The 25,902-nt window shown below is 38.1% G+C and overlaps 1 long non-coding RNA gene across 1 annotated transcript in view; it reads right to left on the reverse strand.

Annotated features, from left to right (window-relative positions):
* The window catches only part of LOC134288755 (uncharacterized), a 282,827-nt gene that overhangs the window by 66,883 nt on the left and 190,042 nt on the right, over window positions 1-25,902 (reverse strand). Inside the window, exon 4 of the long non-coding RNA XR_009998128.1 lies at window positions 19,808-19,898. This is a non-coding gene — a long non-coding RNA (uncharacterized LOC134288755). The remainder of the gene's footprint in view (window positions 1-19,807; window positions 19,899-25,902) is intronic.

Here is a 25,902-nt window from a genome sequence, read left to right on the forward strand (position 1 = left end):
AATTATTGAAGGAATCCATGTACGAGTTTCTAAAAGAAACCCTGGAGAAAAACTGGAGGATCTAAAAAAACGTAAAAAACATCAATAAATGGTGAAATTTCTGGAGGAGTACATGAAGAAACAATTGCTGAAGATTTTTTTTTAAACCCCCAGAAGAATTTATTTAGGAATATTTCAAAAGTTTTTATTAAAGAAATCCCTAGAGCATTTTCTGAAAAAAAAAAACTGGATGAATTTTTGAAACAAATCCGTAAAGGAATTTATGAAGAAACTGTCGGAGAAAAGCGCCCGTCTAGGAATTCCTGGGAGAATTTCTGTAGAAATCCTTAAGTGATGATTTTCAAAAAGAATTTCTAAAGAATTTTTCAACGAAATCCACGGAAGAGTTTCTAAAGCAATCTATGTACTGCCTGGCTAAGCATATAATATATCCCATGTTGTGTTGAATGCAGGCCATGGTTTTCAGAGTCACAGAACTATTTGAAGTCAATTCGATATGTTTCCGTCTAGCTACACAAATAAATATTCCACGATAACGTTTTGCATCTTTCAGACATTGATTTCAAGATATACTTAATTCAAATTAAAACGCATATGATAAGTTCGTAGATAAACAAGGTACCGATTTGCTGAGAAGGGAAATGTAAGAAGGGAGATGTAAGAACTCTTCGAAAAGTTTCAAGAGGAACACCTTCGGTTATTTCTAAGAAACCTAAGGGACGTATTTTTGAAGCAACCACGAAAAAAAAAATCTTAAGAAAATGTCAGGAGAAATTCTCCAAGAGTTTTTCTACGTAATTCCTGGAGAAATTTCTGAAGATTTTTTGGAAGATTTCCCGAAAAAAACTAAAAACGATTTTCTAAAGTTATCCCTGTTGAAATTTCTGGAAAAAATGTCTAAAGAAATCACTTAAGAAATACATTGTTCTGAAATAATCCCCCAAAAAAAATCGAAAGAATTCTTGGAAGATTTTTAAAAAGAGCTCATGAAGCAACAATGTTGAAAGAATTTCTGATTTTTTTTTCTGAAACGCCCCAGAGAATTTCAGAAATGGGTTTCTAAAAAAAATCCCAAGATTTTGTTTTGTTAAAAAAATAACACGACGAATTTCTGAAAGAATCCCTAAAGGAATTAAAAAAAAGTCGTGGGTGGAAGAGTCCGTCCAGAAATTCCCAGAAGGATTTATATAAGAATTTTTGGAAAATCGAACACATAAATATATAAAATAAGGAGGGTGGAATACAATTTCTCAGAATCGAAAGGCAGATTTTTCTTACGACATGAAGATGCATAACTAAATTGAAAAATGGCAGAAGCATGGAAATTCATGGAAATGATCCATTTGTTATTTTTGTTCCCTTTTCTGTATTAGGGTATGAAATCCAGAAGGTAATACCAAAAAGAACCTCTGGAGGATTCCTAGTTGGAACGCTTGGAAGATTCTTAAAACGAACTTCGGAAGGATTACCTCAAAAAAAAAAAAAACCCATGAAGTATGTTCCGAAGAAAAGGAGAATATTTTCAGAAAAAGCTTCAGGAGAGCAACCAATTCGAACTACTGGTGGATTCCCAGACCGAACTCCTAGAAAGTTCCCAGAGGAGCTCTTAGGGGAAGTTCAGCAGGAAATCCTGCAGAATCTCCAAAGAAGGCTCTGGAGGGAATCCAACAAAAGCTCTTGGAGAAATCCCAGAATGAAGTATTGCATAAAGCAATCCAGAAGGAATTCCTACTAGATTTCCAAAAAGAACTCTTACTGTAGTCCTAGGAGAAATTTCTGCCAGAATCCCGAAGAAATTTCTGGGTGAATTCTGGATTTCCCGGAAGAATGGTGGAAGGAACTCCTGAACTCCTGATGAAATCTTAGAAAATCCTTAGGAATCCTAGAAAAGGTTTCTCTCTCTATGAGTTCAGCCTACTATGCCATAGGATAAATACCTATCTCTTAAACAAATTAGTCAGAACTAAGGAACAAATCACTAAAATAAACGTTCCGTGAATACTTTCTCTCTCCTTTAGGAATTCCTCCTGAGTTCACTTAGCTCATTCTTGAAGAAAACCCAGAGTGAATTCATGGATGAATTCCAGAAGGAACTCCCGCTGGAAGAAACTTCAGTAAGGTGCTCCAGGAGGAATCCCAGAAAAAAAAAATCCTGGACGAATTCTAGGTTTATTGGGTGAATGCCGGAAAGAACTTTTTGAAGAATCTCAGAAGGAGCTCCTGATGAATTTTCAGGAAAAATAAACTTGATGAAATCCCTGGAAGAATTTATGAGAGAACTCCTTCCTGCATAAGGAATTTCAGAAGAAGAAAATGCATTGGAAGAATTCTAGTTGGAATGTTTGAAGAAAACACCGGAGAAATTTCAGAAGAGGCATCTGGGTGAATCTCAGAGGAAACTTTTGGAGGAATTCCAACAACTCCACATGGACAATCTAAATAATTTCCGAGAAATTACCTGGTTCAATTCCAGAAGAAAATCCCAGAAAAATTTCAAAGCCATCACAATGGTACATACTTAGGGGAATCTCAGGGACATGCCTGAAGGAATTATTTATGAAACAAAATACCTTCGAAGAATCCCAAAAGATCTCCTGGAGGAATCAAAAAAGGTAGACCTTTTGATGGAATTTCTGCAAATATTGGAGAAATTAAGATGAAAAATGTAGATGAACTCCAGAAGGAACCTTTAGATGAATCTCAGAAGGATTTTTTAAAAACTCTTTCTGAAATTCCAGTAGCGCTTTCAAAAAATGGATTCTTAACCTAGAAGTGGCTGAGGCTGATATTTGGCATTTGTAACAATCAGATTTGGTGGTCGGTATGAGATTGAAGTATAAAGAATTGCAATAACAACTGGTTAAGATCATCAAGATCTGAGTATTTATACTACTATGCACAATCCTTCCATCATTTACAACCCATTTTATCCAGACCTAAAGTTACCAATAGTTTTGAAAGCGCAGTAGGCGTTGCCGTGAGCATACGTGTTTTGAACTAGGGTAAGTGTTCCAATTGTGGCTATAGGACCAATTATTCACCATAGTTGATTTTCACTCATTAACGATGTAAATCAACAAGAAAATTTTGGTGAACAACAAATCACGCTCACAAAAGATGGTTGCACTCATGTAAACTCCACATTTTGCTCAAATTATGGTAGAAATAAATCATTTTCCTTAACATTTCGGCTTCTTGTACCCTTTTTTGCCATACTGTACCAGTTATGGTCAATCCCATAAGGAATGCATGCATATAGTGCGAAAAGGGACCGAAGTTAAAAAATGTATCCATAACTGGTACAGGGTTCCTATCATAATAAATACTAAAAGTAGTTTTGGCACCGTTTCTATATTTTTCCTGTAAAGTATGTAAACTAGCTTTTAACATATGGATGACATTCGGTGGTCTTCTCGTTGTTTTTTTTGTACAAATAGTTTACCTATTAGGTAGTGCCATAATTGGTACAGGCAGCCTACTTGTCACATTTTTTTCTTGTTAATAGATGCTCAAATCTATCCTATTGAATAATTTTCTGAATTCCTAAATTTCCTTGAAAGGGCTTTATCTTGATTACACTTTCTTCACTACAGCTTGTGTCAGCAGTGAAGAGTACCTAAAAAACTTGGCGTTCACAACCAGTAGAATAACAATGTCCAGAAAGCCCAACCCATCTCCTGTCATTTTGCATTAGGTTTTTATGTGCGGCACTTTGCACTTACAGAGTTCGTCATCCCCGAAACGGAGCACGCCTTGCTTTGCTGTCGTTGCTATGCCCCCGTTGCTTCCTTCCTGACAAAGTGTGATTAATGTTCAGGGCCGTCCAGCCGTGTCCTAGCTATAGTCAAGGTGGCCGCACGCGACGACGAGGTTTTTCCCAGGCGACGCGCGGAAATTGCGCTGTCTTGTGTTATTACCACAAATAAAAGTAGGAAAAATGGAAACTGCTTCGCCCCTTTTTTCCCGTCTCCCGACGGACGTCAATTATGGACGGATGACATGCAAACGTCTTTTTGCGTCATCCTAATCAAAGTAGGCTGACTGATGAAAACTTCCACCGCTTGCTACGATTGCGAGCAGCGATAGGGAAGAACGTTCCGTCGAGTCGAAAAGTTTCAAATTCCGCAGCTCGGACAAACAAATCGCAAAGAGAACCCAAGTTTGATTAAATTTTCCGTTGTTTCTCTTCTGTAGCGTTTTGTAACCTCGAAAATTGGCCGGCTCAGAAAAAAAGCGCAAATTTCCGCACCTCATTCACTCAGCGACACGGTGACGAAATTTTTCCTCATTCCCTCGGGCGCCGGCGGAAACCGCAACGGCACACCAGGAAAAAGTCGCATTAGAAGTTACCACATTAAGGATTTATGGGATTTTTTTTTTGCTTGGTGTTTTTACGCTGTCAGCTCTTCCTCCTCATTCAAGGGGAAGAAGCTAGATAAGGACATCCTCAGGCGGGCGGCTCAATCAAGGATATGGAAAAAAGGATAACTTAATTGAAATAAACCACACACAAAACAGAAATTCAGCCTTTGCGGTGCTGCGATGGGTGGTAGGTTTGAGTACCGGCCTTCTTGGATCGAATGTGACAGCTACTTCTTGCGAGGGGGGCGACGTTTCCGATCACAGTAGGCGGAGACCACCGCCACCTTCCGGGAGTAGAATTTAATAATGGCCATAAATAAAACACTCCATTCTATAGGTATATGCGCGAAACTTTCCGAGGCGATTCGTTTGCATCCGGGGTTGGGAAAACTCTTTTCCGGGGGACCGGAACATGGAAAACTTTTTCCTCCGTCGGATTTCTTACTCTCTGTTAGTGTCGGATGGTCGTCGGAGAAGGGACAAGGAACGTTGGAAGATAGGCCTCGGTAGGCCGGTAGACGAACCAAAGAAAGACAACTTTCCTCGTTGTGGATATACCAGGCTCTGAGGTGTTTATCCAGTTGTAACAAAATTTCTGTTGGGGAAGGGTGAAGATTGAGGCTGGAGAGCACTCGGAGTAGATTACGGGCTAGGGACAGGTGCAGTTGGACTTTCGGAAATGGAACCGGGAATGAAACTTATTCTATTATACTTACGTTAGGGACCACTTTCGCCTAGTTGGACCCAGTTGGTTGTTGCTTTTATCGCTATTAAAAAAGAGCACTTCTGGTCTTAGTTTTTAAAGATAAGAAAGGTTTATGAGTTTGGGATCACGAGTTTTCAACCAGGAGTTAGAAGCTAAGTTGAGAGTCGATTATCGCTTTTGAAGCAAAATTTTTTTTAAAACACAGTGGGTAAAGATTTTTGAATTTAAATTATGAAAATCTCGAAAGAACGTTAAAGGTGCAAACAGGCGTGAACATCTTTTATTTTCAACATGTTAGCATAAAACCAGTGGTGATCGTAGCAGGCTGTGCGCGTGAGCGGCTGCATTTACATAACTGCCACGCGTTTTCTTTGCTCCTCGCCTCGGTGTTTTGAATATGGCTGGATGAATTGAGAAACGGCTGGTGGTACTAAGGAAAGACCCAGTTGGTTGATTATCGCTTTTATCACTATTTAAAAAGAGCACTTGTGGGTCTTTTTAAGATAAGAGAGTTTTATCATTTTAGGATCAGGAATTTTCAATAAGTTCTTCAGAAATTCCTCCTGGGATTCCTTAAAAAAATCCTACAATTTTTTCAATCAGAAGTTAGAAGCTAAGTTGAAAGTCGCTCATCGCACTTAAAACAGAACTTCTTTGAAACACACCTTCGCACCACGAACTTCGTCTGGGAAAATTTGTAGTAACGCGGAACAGATCTTGAAAACAATTCTTCATAAGGTAATTCTTGGAAAAGCCCTTGGAATAATTTCCAAAGGTGTCTTTGTAGGATTGTTAAAGACATTTTCAAAAAATATCTGAAAAACTCCATGGAATAACTTTTGAAAACAAACAACTTTGTTGAATCTCTTGTAGAAAACCCAAATATTTTGATGTATTCATGAAGGAATGAATCCCCGAAGAAATTCCAGGAGGAATCCGAGCAGAATTGTTTAAAAGAATTCCTGAAAAAAAAACCAGTGGAATTCCTTTAGAAATCTCCCGAAGTAATCTAGAGGAATGTCTTGCAAAATTGTAGGATTTTTTTAAGGAATCCCAGGAGGAATTTCTGAAGAACTTATTGGATAAATAACTAAATGTTGAGTTTATTGTGGAACTTTTAGGAAAAATCTTAAAAAAAAAATTTTTCAGTGACGTTCTTGGAGAAATTTTTGTAAGTATCTGGCGACGTGAGTGGAGAAATTTCTTACTGAATTTCTGGAAGAATTCCCGAAGAAACCTGGGGGAGTTTCGGACATGAACAGTGATAGATTTTTAGGTCGAATTCTTGAAGTAATTTCTTATGGAATCTGTGAATCAATTTTGGAAGGAATCCTTAGAAGAATTTCAAGGAATCTTTGGACAATTTCAGGGCGGAATCACACCTTTTAAAAGATCTCCTAAGAATGCTCTAAGGAATCTCTGGAGTACTTTCTGAAGGAAACTCTGGAAGAATTTCTGATAAAGGATGTGGAAGATTATTGAACGAAATCCTTGGACAAATGTCTGTTGGAATTGGGTTTTTAAATTAAGAATAATATATTGATTTTTTGATTTTATTCGAAAGAGCACCTTTTTTAAAGCCAGTATGATTTTTTTCAGATTTTTAAAACTTTATTTTGATACCTAAATTCAATTACAAAAAGATTTTTTGAAATCACCTTTTGACAGCTGGGCAACTGCTTGACAGCTCCGCCCAGTACGAAATGCGACGAGGGGTGATTCGACAAATCGCTCCCATACAAACTTTAAATCGATTTTTAAATAGGTTCCCGGGCACCAAAGTTCATGAAAATTTGGATTTCGGCTCAGTTTGGCATGTAGATTGTGAATATGGAATTATCTCAACACCACTAAAGAAGCCAATTCGGAATTGCTGAAAGCATTACAGAAGTAATCCGTAAATGATTTCATTGTAGGTATTTCTGATAGAATTTATGGAGGAATTTCTGACTAAACACTTGGAAGCTTTTTTTGAGGAATATTTGGAGAAATTTCTCGAGAAGCCGCTAGAAGAAATTTTGAACAAAATTCCAAAGGAAATTCTAAAGTAATCCATGGAAGTTGTTGTAAAAGAACTCTCAAATGAAATCTGTAAAAGACTTTCTGAAATAAATTCTTGGATGATTTTCAGTAGTCTATTACTCATTAGAGCGGTGCCATGTTCACAGTAAATGAACTCGTTTCCATGGCAACCTAAATAACTTAAAAATCACAGGAGAACACGTGCATTAGTCCATGCAGAAATTTCGGATGAAATTCATGGAAGGCTTTATGAACAAAATTCTAAAAGAATTCCTGGAGAAATTCTCAAATAATTTCTCCAAGAACCTCTTCCGGCATTCCTCCAGAAACTTCTTTCGGATTCTTTCAGAAACTCCTTCCATAATTCGTCTGGGAACTCCTTCCTGAGTTCCAACGGGAATTCCTTCCAGGATTTCCTCTAGAACCTGCTCCGGGATTCCTTCAGGAACTTCTTACGAGATTCTTTCGGGAACTCCTTCCAAGATTGTTCAGAAACTGATTTGTTCAGGAACCATGATCCATCTAGGAACTCTTTTCAGGATTTCTCCAGGAGTTTCTGCTGGAATTTGGACCCCGTCGTCAGTCAGCGAAATTGAACACTAATCAATGGAGACTTTATTAGTTCTTTATGGAATTAATCAAAGAGTTCCTTATGAATTTCCTACAGGAGCTCCTTGAGGAATTCATTTAACAATTCCTTCATCAGCTTTGTAAGGAAAGTAAAGAGAAATCTCGGAAGAAGCCCCTAAACTTCCAGCAGGAATATTGAAAGAACTCGTGAAGGATATGGATGGAGCTCCTTTAGAAATCACAAAAGGAACTTCTTGAAGAATCCTGGAAGGATCTTGGAACAAATTCCTACAGACAAATCGGAAGCAATTTTTGGAGAAATCCAAGAACTTTTGGAGGAATCTCACCATCGCGGTTCGTATTCCTGTGAAATCCCATAAGAAACTCGAGGAAGAGTGCCAACAGCGAGTCATAAATCAGCACATTTTGAACTTAATCGCTCGCTCATCCCAAGTAACATTTTTTAGTCAAATAGACTAGAAAACGATCTTAGAACCATCATAAAACCAAAATTAAAGGTATTAGGCTTCATGACGATTCTCAAAACCTCTAGAAAACTAATTGGTCATCATAAGTCATCTCATCATGTTACTTGAGATGGGAAGCTAACGAATCGTAAACAATAAGGTCATGAAACTTCGAAAGTTCACCTTAGCAACCACGGCATGCAGTACCCTATTTTGATGCATATTGTCTATGCATTTTTCTAAGCCTGCTCTGATCCACAGAGTTCTTCATCGACACTCAACGGGATTAGCATAGGAAACAGAAACTTTCCCTTTCACCTGTACGCCCACCTTGGTACTGTAAGCCGCCCCATCAAGTAGAAGAACTCGCTCGTAAAAAGCTTACTTGAAAACTTTTCCTGTTGGATTCTGCTGTGTAAGACAAAAGTTATGAGTTGATTCGTAATACCATGTTCTTTGCTTGAACCAAAAAATCTCACAGCACAACGGGATCGAGTTTGAATTAAGACTGTCAAAAGTTCTTCGAGTCCTTCGATAATCGTTTTTGAGCTCCGTAGGATATTTAGGGTAGATGTACTTATTTCTATGAAAGCCTGCTATTACTAGAATCGAAAGAACATATTTTTCATATTTTTTGGCAGGAAAAATCTTGTTTTTTATTTTATTTTAAAAGGTTATAAACAAGTCTCAAACAGAACTTGATTATGAGATAAAACACTTCATTAGCTTTCCGTGTTCACCAAAATTGAGAGATAATTCAAATAACCTTCGCTTCTCATAGCCTCGGCAGCAAAAATATTCGGCTGACTTATCATCATAAAAAAAGTAAAATCCCCTCATCAGAGCTCTGTCATATATTTCCTCGGAGCTTCCTCGGCGGAAAGCTAACAATTTGTGCCCATATATCTGCTCTGTCCTGGCGGTCGTGCCCTGCCCTGCCTATAGCCCCCCCCTGTAGCCGGTAAGTGTATTCCGAGAAAAAATCTCTCTCCACAAGTTCACCCAGTTCTTGCCACGGCGACGGCAGCCTCAATTCTAAAGTGCCTTGCGGCAAACCGGATTACCGCTACATAATTTTCCTTTTGTCTGACCTTCTCGCACCCTCCAGTCGTCGGTATCCCGTCGGCCGCCACCCCGTGACTGGCTTTTACTTACTTTTGTTCTTGATGGAGAGTTTCGCTTTATGCGGTTCTTGTTTTTCTTTTTTTCCCTCGTCAAAACGACAAAAGGAATCCACTCGCACCCCGCAGAACTCTGTGAAAAGATGAAAATTCATGAAGTTTCCCAACTGAAGAAACGTCACAGCAGGCGAGGCGACGAGATATTTAGAACCGCACTTGCTTATGCAGCGAGCGCGCGCCCGCGGATCGTAGTAGGTGAGCTCTGGCAAGCGAGGAGGAAGTCAATTTTAAACTTAATTCGATGTAAATGCAGATTGCGACGGAAAATATGCTACCCGAGTCAACACACGCTGCAATGCCATCACTGCGCCGGCTGCTGACATTCCCCGGGATTGCATATCTACCTACTTGAGTGCCACCAGGAATGGATGCGCAGCGTTAGCAGGGATTCCATTGTCTCTGTCGGAAGGTTATCCGCACGGCCAACTAATGGAACGGGATGGGGGGATGGCAAAAAGTCCTTCTCAGAAACAGGGCAGAGGCTACAATGTTGCCCCCATCGTTTGTTGCTTCACTCATCCTAGAAGGCCTTGAGTTAGCTCTTTTTCCCTCATTTCTGTGTTAACTGGGATGTGGTTTCATTGCCACTGGATGACAGATTGTTGAAGGTTCTGCCGACTCATTCCGTCCGAACGGGAAGACACCTTGTCAGTTTAGGTATTTTGTTGCTGCATGAGATCCCTCGGCCCGGTATCTTATCGTGACAAGATCAGTATCGCTTTTCAAGCTCAATTAGCGCTCTGGTTCGTCAATACCTTGCGCGGAAAGTCGAGAGAGCGCGCGGTTTCCGTTCTGATCCGTAAGCCGCTTATTAATCAAGACACCCTTCTCCACCATCATCGTCGTCAGTCGGTGAGGAAAGAGCAGTCGGTTCTCACGTTTCGTGAAAACGAGCCCTCGATGTCCCCTTCCCCATCAGTTCCCGCGCCACGCGTAACCTTGCGCAACAAGGAAGACGACAATCAAAAGAAAAGCAACCGATGAACGTTGTCGATGAAGAAACAAATCACATCACCGACCGGTCTACTAGATCGGCCGAAGATTGACACAGAAGAAAGACTACGGAAAAGTATCAGTTCGGTTCAGACCAGAGCCTACTGTGGTGATGAAGCATCTTGCACAGCGATGACGTTGCAGGCCCAGAGGGGACAACGGGAGAACTGGTTAGGCCCTGCGGGAGTTCCCGGTTCCCAGACGACAGACAGGCGGAACCGATACCGTTTCGATAGTTGCTTAATTAATAAACCGTAATTAGTTAGGTTCTGCTTGGCCGGGCGGGTGATATCGATCTCTCAGTCGCGGCCGGGGTAATATAGCGAGGGACCCGGCCGGAGTGCACCGTCGTCATCGCGTCGTCGTCGTAATGGTCTGTTGATTGGGTAAATGAATGCGCGGGATATTGGCTTGCACCGAGGGCTGTGCGGTTGATTAACTTGATTTCTGATTTCTGCGCCGAGTCTCCCGGGGAAGGCTGTTTTGCCTTGGCCTACAGAAGTGAAGCGCTTCATCAGTACTACTATGACTGGATGTCAAAAATTAGTACACAGTTGTGAACAAGATTTGACCTATATGAACTGTGTTTCGGTCTAGGTTTCGGTTGTCATTGTATATGTACTTACAACCGAAAAAAAAACACAGCAGGCGTTGCCACGTGCAGACGTGTGTTGTGCTGCGTGTCACATTTCTTTCCCGTTTTCCAGTTTTTCGTTCGCGATTCCGCTGACAGTTTGGTCGGTGCTACGCCACGCGGAAAGTTTTTCCGTTTATATGAAAGGGTGTTTGTTCTGTTTGAATTTTAATACAAATTGTTGCATTGCAAAATATGATGAATTGATCTTGTACCGACTTATCAGAATATTCTTATCAAATAAGTGTAATCAGATTTGTACCATTTATTATCGTCCTGTATTTCTTATCTTTTGGCAGATACCTACGCGTATTTCCACAACCACTTGTAGTTTTTCTCATTGTCAGTTCTAAAATAGTTATTTATGTAACGAGTAGCAAAAAGTTGATTTTTTCAGCACGAGTCGTATATTTATCCAACGAGGCTTGCCGAGTTGAATGAATACGAAGAGTGCTGATCGAGTTTTGCAACGAGTTCCATACAAAATTTTATGCAATGATATTTTTCATAATGCAACTCGTTTGAGTTGCATAATGTTCATAATTCAACTCAAATGAGTTGCATTATGAACATTCCACAACTATTTTTCATTATGCAACTCATTTCAGTTGCATAATGAATCAGTTCTGAAAAATTGGCCATTATGATACCAAAATGAGTTAGACAAAATATAAATTATGAAACTGAATTCCATAAAGTTATTTTATGCATATATTCAGGATTCAACAAGAAAGTTCTCCAGGGGCTCTTCAAGAATTTCTTCCGGAATTTTGCGTGGGTTTTCCGGATTTTCCATATCTCTACATAGATTTCTATAGGGATTTCATCAGTAATTCCTGAATTCCGCCAGGGAAGTACTCAGGAGTTCCTCTAGAGATTTCTCCCTAGATTTTCCTCTGGGAATTCCACCTAGGACTTATTCTAAAATTCCTTTGAGGTTGCAAGAACATTTTTGATACGCGGACGAATCTCGAAGTAGTTCTTAATCTGCTGAACAGTTTCGGTTAAAACGGTACATTTCATTAGAGTCCCAAGGTATAAGTTTTGATTTTGTTGACACTAGTCACCACCTAGCGAATAAATTACGAAGCATGGACTCAAACATCAGAGATTTCTTAGCTTGCTGAACAACTTTGCCGAAGATGACAGGATTCTGAGATAAAGAGGTTTGAAAATTTTTTACACTAGTCCCTCCTAGTGGACGAATCTTGAACCAAGGTTGCCAAAGGCACAATTATTCTTTGTGATCGGGATGTTGAGGTATACGTTGTACAAAGTATGTGGTCAATTTTCCAGAAGAAATTTCTACAGGAATCTCAAAAAGCTATTGCTGTTGTCCTAGGAGAAACTCCCCAAGAATCCCAGAAAGAACACTGAAAACATTCCTGGAAACACAGATTTTCTGAGAAAAATGACAAAAGAAAATCGCAGAATAAAAAAATCTCTGTAGAAAAAAAAACTTGTAGGAATCAAAGAAAAAGTTTATGAGAGAAACCCCGAAAGAACTCCTGAAGGGAATCTCAGAAAAAAAAAAAACTTCAATAAGAAAACAACGAAGCAATTTCAAAAGAAACATCTGAGTGAGCCTCAGAGGAAACTCTAAGACCTGAATAATTCCAGAATGAATTCCTAGTGAAACTCGTAAAGGAATCCCCTTGAAAAGAATTTCAAAAAGGACATCTGAGATAATCCCAGAAAGAACTCCTGGAGAAACCCCAGCTATAATCTTTCAAGTATAAATAAATCTTCTTATCGAATTCCAAGAGATAATCAAGTGAAATGATATGAGATTTCATTTGCTTTCCGATCCGAAGCTCTGGGAAAACTCCACAAAACCTTCTGCCTGGATTCTTTTTGAATTTCCTTCTGGATATATGGAGTTCCTTCAGGTTTTCTTCTCGAAGTTACTCTAGGGATGTCAATCGGAAAACCTCCAGAGATGCCCATATCCAACTCATCTGATGTATGTGAAGGGGGAATGTTGGACAGATGTGTCCGTTATCCACGGAATTGCCTGCAGAAACAGGAATATCTCACAAATTCCCGCAGAAATTTCTCTACGGGTTTTTTGAAAAAGATTTTGAAAGCTTCTGAAAACTTCCTTTAGAAATTTTTTCGTTTTCTTACAGGAATTAATTTATATCACTAGCTATTGCTCCATAATTACTCAACATTTTAGGAAATATTTCATCGATTATAAATCCCTCCAAGAGTTTCTTCTGGAATGATTTAGCGATTCCTTCGGAAAATTTTCGAAGTGTTCATTTAGTAAACCATCCACGGATATCTTCTGAAGTTTCTATTATGAATCCTGTAAAATATCTTCTAGGATGTTCTTCAGAAATCCCTCTAGCGAAAATCATTGAAAATTATATTAGAAATTCTTCAGAAATTCTTTCAGGTTCATATTTTCCTTTAGTATTTTCTCTAAAGTTGTGTATCGATCAACGCAAAAATTACTTCAAGAACTCCTTTCGAAAACCATCCATGGATTTCTTCCGAAATTGCTCCATGGACTAATGCACCTGTATATCCCTGTGACTTTTAAACGGTGCCGTGTTATCTAGGTGGCCATGGAAACGAGTTCATTTTCTGTGAACACGGCAGCGCTCAAACTTCATAGTCTATAAAAATCATTTGGGAATTTATTCCTGAAAATTTTCCACAGATTCATGAACAACTTTCATGGATTTCTTCAGAAATGTCTCTGGAATTTCGTTCAATTTTTTTTCCAAAGGCTTCTCGAGAAATTTCTCCAAGATCATCGTTTCTTGATTGCACGCTTCTGAGCTGAGAAAATAGCAAGTGAGTGTAACTCTTTGCAAGTGAGTGTTCCCATCCTTGCCAGGGATATCTTTAGAAGATTCTTATCAGATTTCTTCAAGAATTGTTTATGAGATTTCTCCATGAATTTGTCCAAAGATTCCTTGAAAAATCTTCTATGGATTCTTTTCAAAATTGATTCGCAGATTCCTGAAGAAGTTACTTCGAGAATTCGGTCTTAAAATCACGGTTCATTTCCAAAACTCTCCCAGATTTCTTCGTTAATCTTTTAGAAATTCAATAAGAAACATCTCCAGCACTTCCATAAAGCATTCTCTCAAAAATTTCTCCAATAAATCTTTAGTATAGAATTCCAATCCTACTAAAAACCTGCCTAGGAGAAGCTTCGGAAATATATCCTGGAATTCCTTTAGAATTTTCCGTGGTTACTTCAGAGCATCTTCCAAGGGTTCCTTCAGAAATAAGGCTGATACAAATTTAATTTTGACTTTTTGTTCCCCCCCCCCTCAAAAAATTTTTGGCTGGATTTTGCATTTTGAGGGTTTTTCTCAAAATTCTTTAACAAATCCGATGAGTTTTTAATATTTTTTAGATTAAATGCTTTATTATTTTTATCCCCCTCCCCCCCTTCGACCAGCCAAAGAGTGGTGGGACAAAAAGTAAAATAAATATTTGTAACGGCCTAAGTGAAGATTCTTCAATAAATCCAATTGCTCCAGGGATGCTATTGAAAACTCTCGTTGCAATGTATCCGGAATTTATTCAGGCATTCATCCAGAAAATCCTGCTGAAATTATTTCAGCGATTCTTGCAATATTACCGTCAGTGATTCAGACAAAAACTTTTCTAGAAATTCCTGCGTGATTTTATACAGTGATATTTTCAAGAAATCTCAACAGGAATCCCTTTAGAAATATCCCAAGAGTTTTTGTTTTCTGGGAATTTTTACAGAAGCTTGTCTAGACGTTTCTCAAGGTATTTCTAAAGAAATTCTTTCAGACTCACATCCCCAGATACTTCCGGAAAATTCTCCAAAAACCCAAGGAGTTTCTCCAGTTATTTCTTCAGGAAGTCAGGAAGTTTTTCAGTAATTCTTCTTGAGATTCCTTCAAAAACTTCCCAGTAGTTTTTCGAGACATTCTTCTAGTAGAGATTTCAAGCGTATTTCAGGAAATTTCTACTGGAATTTTATTGGAAATTTCTTCAGAAACTTCTGCTCGGATTCCTCATGAAATTTCTTCAGGGATTCATTCGTTTGTGAATATCTCTAGAGACTTTTAAAAAATAATAAGCATTTCTTGAAGAGTATCAGGAGAGTGATTTCTTGAGAGTATCAGAAGAGTGATTATGCCAAAGATTTTTTTTTTAATTCTACAGAGATTACTTTGGAAATTATCCCAAGGATTCTTCCAAGAATTACTTAGAATTTTTTCCAGGGACTTCTGCAAAAAAAAAATCCTACAATGTATGTTTTTGAAATTGCTTCAATGGTTCTATCAGATTCCTATAGAGACTTCTGCAGGTATAGTTTCAGAATTTCCTCCATGGATTGTTTCAGAAGTTCCTTCAAAAATTAAACAAAACAATATTGAAGGAAGAATTCTCGGAAGAACCACCGGAGGAATTTCTTAAGAAATAGATAGAGGATTGTCTGAAGGTGTGCTTAAAAACTGTTGATGAATTTCGGAGATTTCTAGTAAAAAAAAGTAGAAATCGACTGGGACATTTTTAGAGTGAGATACTTGGTGATAATCTTGGAGGAATTTCTGAAGGAATCTCTTAAAAATATCCTCATTACTTGCTGACATAGGTTTTGTTGGAATTCTTATAGAAATCCCTCAAACTCTCTGATGGATCATTGGAACATTTTCTGGAAGAAAACCATGGAAAAACTCCTGGGGATACCTCATGATTTTTTTTCAATTATTCTTAACAAATGAAAAAAATCTGAAAGGATATCATGCAGAGGCAAACAAGAAGCCTAGAGGCAAATTTCTGATAAAAATACAGGTTTTGAAAGAGGAATACATTCTGAAGAAATTTCTGCAGGAACTACTGATAGAATCTTTGGAGAGGTTCATGAAGCATCACCAAACGAATTTCTGATGGAATCCCAGAAGAAATGGCACGATATATCCTTAGCAATTCCTGAAGTAATGCCTAGAGAAACCCCTGCATAAACTTCCACAAGAATATATTAAGAATATTCTAGAGCAATATCCAAATCAATGCCAGGAAGAATCCATGAATATATAGAGAAATTCTTGAAGAAATCTCTGGAGTATTATCAACAGTCATTTTTCAAAAAGTTCTTGGAGACATTTCTGATATTCTGAAGCTAAAACCTAGAGCCACCTGTCTCAAACTCTGTGTTGCGACCCTCCAGCCCCAAAAGGAATACACGCGTCGGTAAAAAAAAGGCTGCCCTAGAGGAACTCGTAAACAAATTTGTGGAAGATTCTTCGAATTCCTTGAGATAACTCTAGAAGACTCTAGGAGATTTCTCCTGGACAGGTCCCAAGCAGAAAATTGTACAGGAAAGTCTGATGGTATTCCTCAAGAAATTTCTCCAAAAATGTCCAGACATGTGGATGATATAAATGCACTAATGTCTGTAGAAATCCTTGAAAAAAATTCCTGATGAATTCCTGAAAAAAATCCTTGGGGTTTCTGAAGAAACCCGTACATTAATTTCAAGATGAGTCTTCTGAGAAATTTCTTGACAAGCTTCTGAAGATGACCCAAAGAAAATTCCTGGAGAAATTCTTGAAAGAATCTCTGGAGGAATCCCTGAAGAAATTCTCACAGTAATACATGGACAGAAATATGCATTATAGAAGGATACCTGGTGGAATTCTTGTTGAAATCATTTTAGGAACTGAAGCAACAATCTCCTTCGCAAAAAAAAACGATTTTTTTTGATGAATCAAGTTTTTGAAGGAACAGTAGTTCCGGAAGTATTTTCTGTAGGAACCTGGTGATAGAATCTTCGGAGAAGTTCATAAAGCATCCCCGGACGAATTTCTGAAGGAATTCCTGATGAAATGTCTGCATAAATCCTTAGCAATTCCTGAAAGAACACCTGGAGAAACTTCTGGAGAAACCCCTTGAGGAATTTCTAGAAGGATCCCTTAAGAATCTTCTAGAGGAATTGCTAAATTAATGTCAGGAAAAGTTCTTGAATGCCGTCAAAGAGTTCTTGAAGAAATTTATGGTTTTCTGAAGCAATAATTCAAAGAAATTTCTAAGCGAATTTGTGGAAAGTGCTTCGAATGTCTGTGAAAAAACTGTCTAGAAAAAAAAAACTGCGGAAATCTTCAGAGTTCCTGGAGAAAAACATAATGCAACTTCTTGAGAAAATTGTAGAAGATTCTAGAAGATTTCTCCTGGAGAGATCCCCAGCATAAACTCCCAGAGGAAATTCTGATAATATTTCTGAAGCGATTCCTTCAAAATTGAACTAACTTCTGCAGCAATCCGTGGACTAGTTTCAGGATGAATCTCCTGAGAAATTTCTTGGCAAACTCCTGAAGAAGACCCAATGAAAATTTCAGGAGGAATTCCTGAAAGAATCTCTGAAGCAATCCCTCAACAAATTCTCACAGTAATACAAGGACAGGAATGCATTTTAAAGGGAAACCTGTAGGAAACTTTCTCATACCAGGAAATCTAGCAAGATCCTCCTTTGCATAAAATTCGTATTTCTTTTATAAAACCTGGAAGAATCCGTGAAGGAATTTTTTGGCGGGATCCCTGCGAATTCTGTTTCAGTCTAGTCCACGTATATTTCGGGCACAATCTACGCACACATTTGCTTGTATCCTCCGTAGACAAAGACAACTTGTTGTTAACATTTTAACGAAGGGAAAAAAGTGATTTATTTGATTAACAACTGCTGCACTCTGCAGCAGTGAAATCCAACTTAAAAGTGCCGCAGAGCTTTTGTGGGGGTGGATTGAGAGTTGGTTCAATAGGTGAATCTGGTGAAGTGAAAATTGAACGGTGATGAAGAACAATTCGGCTACCTGCTGCTTTAGTGCGGTTGCCTTCGTCGTACGCAAAACGAGAAAAATTGGCAACTCGTAAATGAAGTCTTTGGAGTATTGATAGTCTAAATATATTTGCTTCATCTACTGAGCCATTAGCAAAGGTAAGTTGAAATATCTGTATTTATCGGCTATTTTCTGTCCGATATGACGGGTATTAGCGCATATGACGAAGTAGATTTCTAATAAATAAATGGTAATATGTAAATAATAACAATTTTAGGAACATTTTCAAAATAATTTTGATTGCATATTAGAGAAAATTGAAGTCAGTATTTCAGAAAAAAAAGTCATGCATTAGGCCAATAAATCTAGCTCGTCGAAATAATTTCGAATGAAACAACATTTTTCAATTGGAAATGTCTCTTTTTACGGAATAGGGTCTGGGACCATTTGGGCACTAGCTGCTTTAACTCAGCCAATTTCAAACCGGTTGGCTTGAAGTTTTGCACATGGCTAGATACTGTGCGTATCTGATCGTGTCCCAAAAATCAAGTCAATCGGTTCAAAATTGACAGACTTATAGCAGCAAGTGCCCAAAATAGATGCTGCTGCCCAAATTGTCCCTACTGAAAGTGCTTTCAACCGTGAAGCGCTTAACAAGCCACTCCCGGCTGGATACGCCCTTGTCAAGAAAAAAACTCAGTTAAAATTTGACATCATCAGAGGGCTTGGACGACCAATTCGCCGCGCGCCGGTCGGGTGACATCACCGAAAAAGCATCGCAGTAGCCAACGACTGCTTCATTTAAACGTCCCCAGCATAAATGCCATTTTTAGTGGAGTTGACGCGATTTGCGTGATAAGGTGACAGGCATCCCAACCCAACCCTGCTGCTGCGCTGTGATGCACAGGGGTGGGATTCGCTCGCTCATGCCCGCCTGAAATAGTTTTGGCGATGGTTTATTCGTCGTAAAAATTATCAAGAAGTAAGTATTATTTTATGTTAATTGACGTGTCCCATCATCATCGTTGGATGGTGGCGCGCCGTCGCCTTTTTAGTTGGGTTTATCACCCTGGTGTCGTAAAACGATGAGGTAAGGGACTTTTATCAAATTTGCACCTTATTTTTCGGTATTAATTTTAGGTGCAGTGGGAAATATTTGTGAACATTCATTACGATAAGCGAGAAGAATATACTGGGAACGTCACAATCGTGCAACGCAAGCGTTTAGAAAAGTTTATTTTTTTCGTGATAGACCACAATAAACATGGAAATGAATTGGCCAAATGAAGTAGCATCCGTTGATATTATTGAAATGCGTAATCACAGGAGGCCATGAGTTTTATCAATATTATTATACAACGAGATATGTTTTGGCAAACGTTGTGCAATTCACACTCAACTCGGAAGCGAAAAAAACGTGCCGTTACTTAATCGCAACGCCTGCTTTCAAACCACGTTTTCGGTTCATCCGAGCCATAACTAAAAAGGATGTGAAAAATCTCATAAATCCGCATATACAATGCTCAACACAGCGAAACGTTGTCATAATTTATCACCATTATCGGCGGAGGAAGCCCCGTTTTCAATGGAGGAACCTCATCTAACAAACGCTGATGAATGGCATTCATATAAAACTCAACGCTCGATTTCGTGATCGTGATGCACCGCTTGCTTTGTCATCCCCAATCCAGCATGATTTGCACCGAGCCTCACATGCTACGATTACCAGGATTAATTGCACGGATCGAACGAAAACGGATCATCCCAGCAAGCATGGCAAAGCTCTGCCATATTCGTGACACTTTTGAATTTGTTGCTCAATTGCTCAATTGTGTCCCAAAAAGGACAATTCTAATTACGGAAAAACATGAAACATGTCGTGGCATTGAGCCACCTCACAGAAAGAATCATGTTTTCTTAGAGGGTTGCTTCGATTACCCACAAACAAAAGTGCCAATTTGCTCGTCATGTCGTCATGTCAGTACCGTTCAGCGCTTATATAAATCCCCCTGACGACAGAGCTCATATGTTTCAAATTTTCATCAGACCAATTATAACATGTTTCCCGAAAACACAAGATAGAAAGTGAAACTCACCTCTTACTGTCAGTAGTCAGTAGTGGCACACGGTCGACATCGACGGCACACGATTTTCCACGTTTTCGTCGTCGTTGTCAGTGCACGGTTCCTACAGAAGGGGAAAAAATCGAGAAAAGGAAAGGGAAAATTAGTTACACAACAATAGCGCGCGACAAGCGACGAGGTATAGAGCGATATAGTTGCAGAAAAAAAAACTAGCCATCTATTTTAACACGGGGTAGCGTGACAGTAGCTGCATTGCTGCTGCTGGCTTAAACTGTTGTAATCCATCTTTTAATCTGGCCAGGTCAATCTCAATTAAGCTTGGAGCTCAGTTTTCAACGAGCTCTCACGAAGTTCTGTTGTTCAGCTTCCGCACTTTTCTTCCACTACTGCTGCGCTGCACTGTATCACTGTATCGAAGTAGGCGACATGCATCGCTCACAGCTCAGTGTAAATCACATGCCGTGGAAGATGTGCGACACAGAACTCTCTCAGTAGGCGATTTCCAATCATGTGGGAAAAATCTGCTGATTCAGGTACTAGACTAGACTAGGCAGAGCCTAGTAGGCACATTAACAAAATGCTGACAAATCGGTTGACTATCATTTACATATTCATACGGATCAGCCGGTGTATTTTGTTGCTTCATCGGAGATGCGCTGACGAGTGGGGGAAAGAACGCACAGTGTCATAAATAACAAATCAGGTGATTAGTTAGAAGCTTCCGGAATTGCTCAGCATGAGAATGCTATCAACCCACAACATAGAGTATATTTACAGTTTTGGTATTTTTCCCGGCAAGTTTTAAGCACCGAACAGTTGATAACGACTATCCGGATATTGCTAGAAGTAATTACACTTTTGAAAAATTTTCAGAAGATCGAGCTGTGCACGTATTTAGTTCAATTTGTAGTAAATAGTAATAATCAGAACATACCGAATGACAAAACGCGGATTTGACGACAAATTCCGACACTCTCGATACGAACTTCGGAACTCGACCAGCGAGCAGCGCAGGCAATCACGTACACCTGCCGTAGCGCTACAGATCGCTCCAGCATCGTGGAACTGAATTTGGAAATAATTCTTCACAATTCCTCTCAAAATCAATAGTTCACTTTTCGCCATCAAAATTCACACTTTTTCACCCGTGGAAGAACCATCCGGATGGCGTAGTACCGGCCAAACCGTCAGCGGAATCGCGAAAAGAAAAACAAAAACACTGGCAAACAGGAAAGAAATGTGACAAGCAAGCAGCTCAACACACGTCTACACGCGGCAACGCCTACTGCGCTTTGTTAAGTTTAGATGGCCCCTTTCCTTGACGTTCATGTTGACAGTTAAATGAAATTATTAATATTTCTACAAAATTCGAGAACAAAAACCACTAAACTATTCAATCTAATGGGTAATCACGAAGAATTTCATTGTTAGCGTTAAGGGACGCCGTTAAAAAAGTCTTGTAAAAAGAATTTAGTGTACAGCTGTTACCCGATTTCGTCAGCCCTCGATTATGCTGGCTTTTCATCTGATTTTTTTTATTGGTGTTCAGTAGAGGCACTGAGCGAATGAAGAGTGAGGGATTTCTGAAGCGGCGGTCGTCATTCTTCGGAAGTTTGCCGCTTTTATACTTCAAAATAAAGCATTGGGAATGCAATCGAAGCTATTCTACATCAAAATAGGACACCACTAGTGACTTTAAATGCTAGTATACTCCGGAAGGATCCACAAAATCGGTGGAATATTTCCTTATTTTTTTTTTCTATGAACAACATGGGCTGATTCTTCAACATTTCCTTCTCTTTTCAGAGGGCGAGTCATGATGCATGAACCTAGGCCTTCAAGCCAGGACATAAGGTTGAAATTTCTATGTACCATCCCAACAAAGAGCTTCAATGGAGTGACATTAACTTTCTTAGCAACGTCACTCCCAACGGTTTTGCTTGAAGTCTGTAATGCATACGGGTCATTCCATACGAAGTGACCGAGAAAATGTGAAAACTTGCAACCGACCATCACGGATTTGAACCAAATTTGGTTGAAACATTTGTTTAGATGGAAAAAGAAAAAATCCAAATTTTGGTGCCGATCGGATCACCCCTCGGCCCGTGGCAGCATCCCTCGTTTTGGCCGATATGAAAATTATCCTCTTTTTCTTTTATTTTTATCATTGAAACGATTGCACCTACACATTTTCGACCTTCGGCTTTTTTAAAGGAAATCGTTCAGGGAATCTAGAAAAAATATTATTTTTTTGATACAGTGTTGCCAGATATCATATTTTTCAATTTTAAAACTAAAAATCGATTTTTCTCAAAACACGTATATTTTGATTTTAAAAAATTTGATTCCATCGTGTTTATCAGACGTTTTTCGATCGAAAAATCTTAACTCCCCAAAGTAATTTGCGTCGTTCCCGAGATATAGCGTTTTTGAGAAAAAATATTCATTTTTTTCATATAAAGTATCATATAAAATCAGGTGCAGTTTATAAATTTCGCAAAGAAAAAATAGTTCGATGCCATATAAAGACGTTTTGTGTTGATTGGAAAAATATCAAGTATAAAAAGGATTAAAAAAATGTTACAGTGTTGCCAGTTCATCAATTATGAGTCTATCGTAATGGACTAGCATAACCTGTTGAACTAAATAAATGTATCTATTGAGATCATCAATTCTAAACAAATTTCATATATTTTAACATTATCTGAACAGAAGTGCTGCCAAATACAGTGTATCAAACAATTGTCCGTACAGCAATTTTTTGGTCAAAATAATTTTTCATTCAAATGTTCATAACTTTTTTATACGTTAATTAAAAACGCTGAAATTTTGACCAATCATAAACCATATATTGCAGCTCCATTGATAAAATTTTGAGCGAGATCGAATAAGTTTCCTGAAAGTTATAGAACTTTTAGTAAAACTTTTAGGATTTTTGAACAGACTTTTAAAACATTATATCTCAATACGTAGTCGATGAAACTTTTTTAATTTTTTTTGTGTTACAGCTTATACCTAAGGCTTTCATATGCAGCTTCATTTGAGGTTTTATATTCACTACAAAAAATATGAAAAATCTGTATATATTCACAGCATTATTTGGATATTTATCATATTTTGATCAATAAAAGTGCCAATTGTTTTCAACTTTTTTAAACCCTCTTGATGTAATATTTTTATACAGGACCTTCTAAACAACATATGAAGAGTAGGTCCTATGCATTTTCCGTTCAGCTAATGCACTTTTGTTGGTAGAAAACGTTTGGCAGATTATATGTTCAAAATATGGTAATTTTTTAAATACCGTCAACTACGTAAGCAAATTTTTCATATTTTTTGTAGTGAATATAAAACCTCAAACGAAGCTGCATATGAAAACCTTAGGTATAAGCTGTAACACAAAAAAGATTGAAAAAGTTTCATCGACTACATATTGAGATATATTATTTTAAAAATTTGTTCAAAAATCTTATAAGTTTTAGTAAAAGTTCTATAACTTTCAGAAAACTTATTCGATCTCGCTCAAAATTTTACCAATTGAGCAGTAATGTATGATTCATGATTGGTCAAAATTTCAGCAGTTTTGATTGATGTATAAAAAAGTTATAAACATTTGATGGAAAAATTATTTTGACAAAAAAATTGCTGTACGGACAATTGTTTGATACACTGTATATAATATTTATTGTAGAAATCTTAATTTTACTAGAACATTAGTATGAAAGCTAATTAACAAGCCAAAAGTATTTTTTTATCTAGGTTCAGTTCATTTGCCAACATCGACGTAAAATATATTCAGGAAAACATTTGATGAGTGTATTTATAAGCAACAGTGCTGAAAATGTCATTTCGATATAACTACATTCAATGACCCACAGCTAATTTCAGAAGCTGAACCTGAAAATATGGAATATGATAAAATATGAAGTATGATATCCTTTGGAATTAGATAATATTAGATACTACGCATCGTCGTGCAACTGGTAGCTCAGACTTCAGTATTTTTATTGTATATTCGAAGGTCCAACTCCTTATAAAAATCCCTGTAAAAATATCTTTTGATTGATTTTTACGGCAGTGTTGCCAAGTATGCTAGAATTTAGCGGAAACGCAAACAATAGGTGCGGGAGTGCTTAGTATTGCGTTTACTCTTACTGGATTGCAGAATAATAAATCATGTCCTTTATTGTCCCGGGCAGAGAAGTGAAGAACAGTGTTGAGTATTGTGTTGTCTATTGATGTGATTGCATATGGTACGAGTTTTTGTTTGTTCTTCGTGGCGAAGAATGAACAAAAATTTCTGAGTGAAATGGATTAGTGGCGTTTGCTCCCTAGAGACTACTTTTCTTAGGCTTTTTTGCATGGAAAAGAGATCGGTTGTACGCGAAGGTTAAATCCGATAAATCAAATCGATTGTTCGATCAATTATAGGTGACTCCCAGATCGACAATGTATTGTATCATATTAAGGATCGGTATATTCGCCTCACTCCATTCATATTCACTCCTCTTTGCTGAATCGAATCAAGAAAGATGCAGCAAACGGATTGTCGTGATCAAGCACGCAACCCCATCACCAGTGGAAAGCCATGCGCAAGTTGCTTTGACATGGATATTCGTTCGTCGCAGTTTTGATCGCAAGCGAAAGAATGAATGAGGCGAATGGTGAAGAATGTTGGTGAGTGATCGAAGTGGCTGCTGTCGTCGCTGATAAACAAACACACAAACTAAAGCGACAATCGTTCGCTGTGATTAACCATGGAGTAGCAATTATGAATTGTGTTGCCATCTATGCAGTGTTGCCAAATGTGCTCGTTATGTATAAAAAACAGAAATCATTTGTTTTTATTTGATGTTATCTATTTACGAAAGCTTTCGTGTAAATTAGATGTTTACAATAAAAATGACATGTGTGGCAACACTTCCATCTACAACATCGTTGAAATGAATAAAATGACAATTGAAATGAATTTCAAAATAGATACATTTTATATTTTAACAATTTATCCTCATCTATTCCAATAAACCAATTTTGTTATTGCTAACTACCAAACTAACAATAACTGTCAATTATCGGGTCATTTTGTCAGATAGGACCATAAACAAGAAAACACAGACAAACAGACGTAACAGTGAAAAAAAAATCCAACGACCACGGTTTTAACAATCTTTTTAAACCTTTATAGTTGTAGCTTTCACAACCAGAGGTGCGCACATCATTTCTAAGCGTTTAGACGTTTCATCTAGTGTGAACTAGGCGATGGATTTTCGCGAAAAATTTTCTAGGTGTTACGTCTGTTTGTCTGTGAAGAAAAGGTCGACAACAGGGTCGTTAGAGAAGATATGTATTGTTTTTATCTTGCTCACACATCTTGGAACACACATGGTGCGATTTTTCAGAATAACCTGTACATTATCAAACACTTGAAGGTTAGGTTTCATGGTATAATAGAAAAGGTAGACTGGCAACACTGTCACAATTTTTTTAATCCTTTTTATACTCGATATTGTTCAAATCAGCACAAAACGTGATTATATGGCATCGAACAATGTTTTTTTACGAAATTTATAAACTGCACCTGATTTTATATGATACTTTATATGACAAAAAATGAATATTTTTTCTTAAAAACGCTATATCTCAGGAACGACGCAAATTACCTTGGGGAGTTAAGCTTTTTCGATAGAAAAACGTCTGATAAACACGATGGAATCAAAATTTTCAAAATCAAACAACACTGTATCAAATAAATAATATTTTTTCTGGATTCTCTGAACGATTTCCTTTAAAAAAGCCGAAGGTCAAAAATGTGTAGGTGCAATCGTTTCAATGATAAAAATAAAAGAAAGAGAGGATAATTTTCATATCGGCCAAAACGAGGGGTGCTGCCACGGGCCGAGGGGTGATCTGATCGGCACCAAAATTTGGATTTTTTCTTTTTCCATCTAAACAAATGTTTCAGCCAAATTTGGTTCAAATCCGTGATGGTCGATTGCAAGCGGTCGGTCACTTGGCGTGGAATGACCCATACCCTAAATTTCTTCTTCGTATTCCTTCGTATTCCTTTAGTTATTTCTCCAGGAATTACACAAACAATTTATTCAGGC

The sequence above is a fragment of the Aedes albopictus genome, chromosome 2 (genome assembly GCF_035046485.1).
Source record: "Aedes albopictus strain Foshan chromosome 2, AalbF5, whole genome shotgun sequence".
NCBI lineage: Eukaryota > Metazoa > Arthropoda > Insecta > Diptera > Culicidae > Aedes > Aedes albopictus.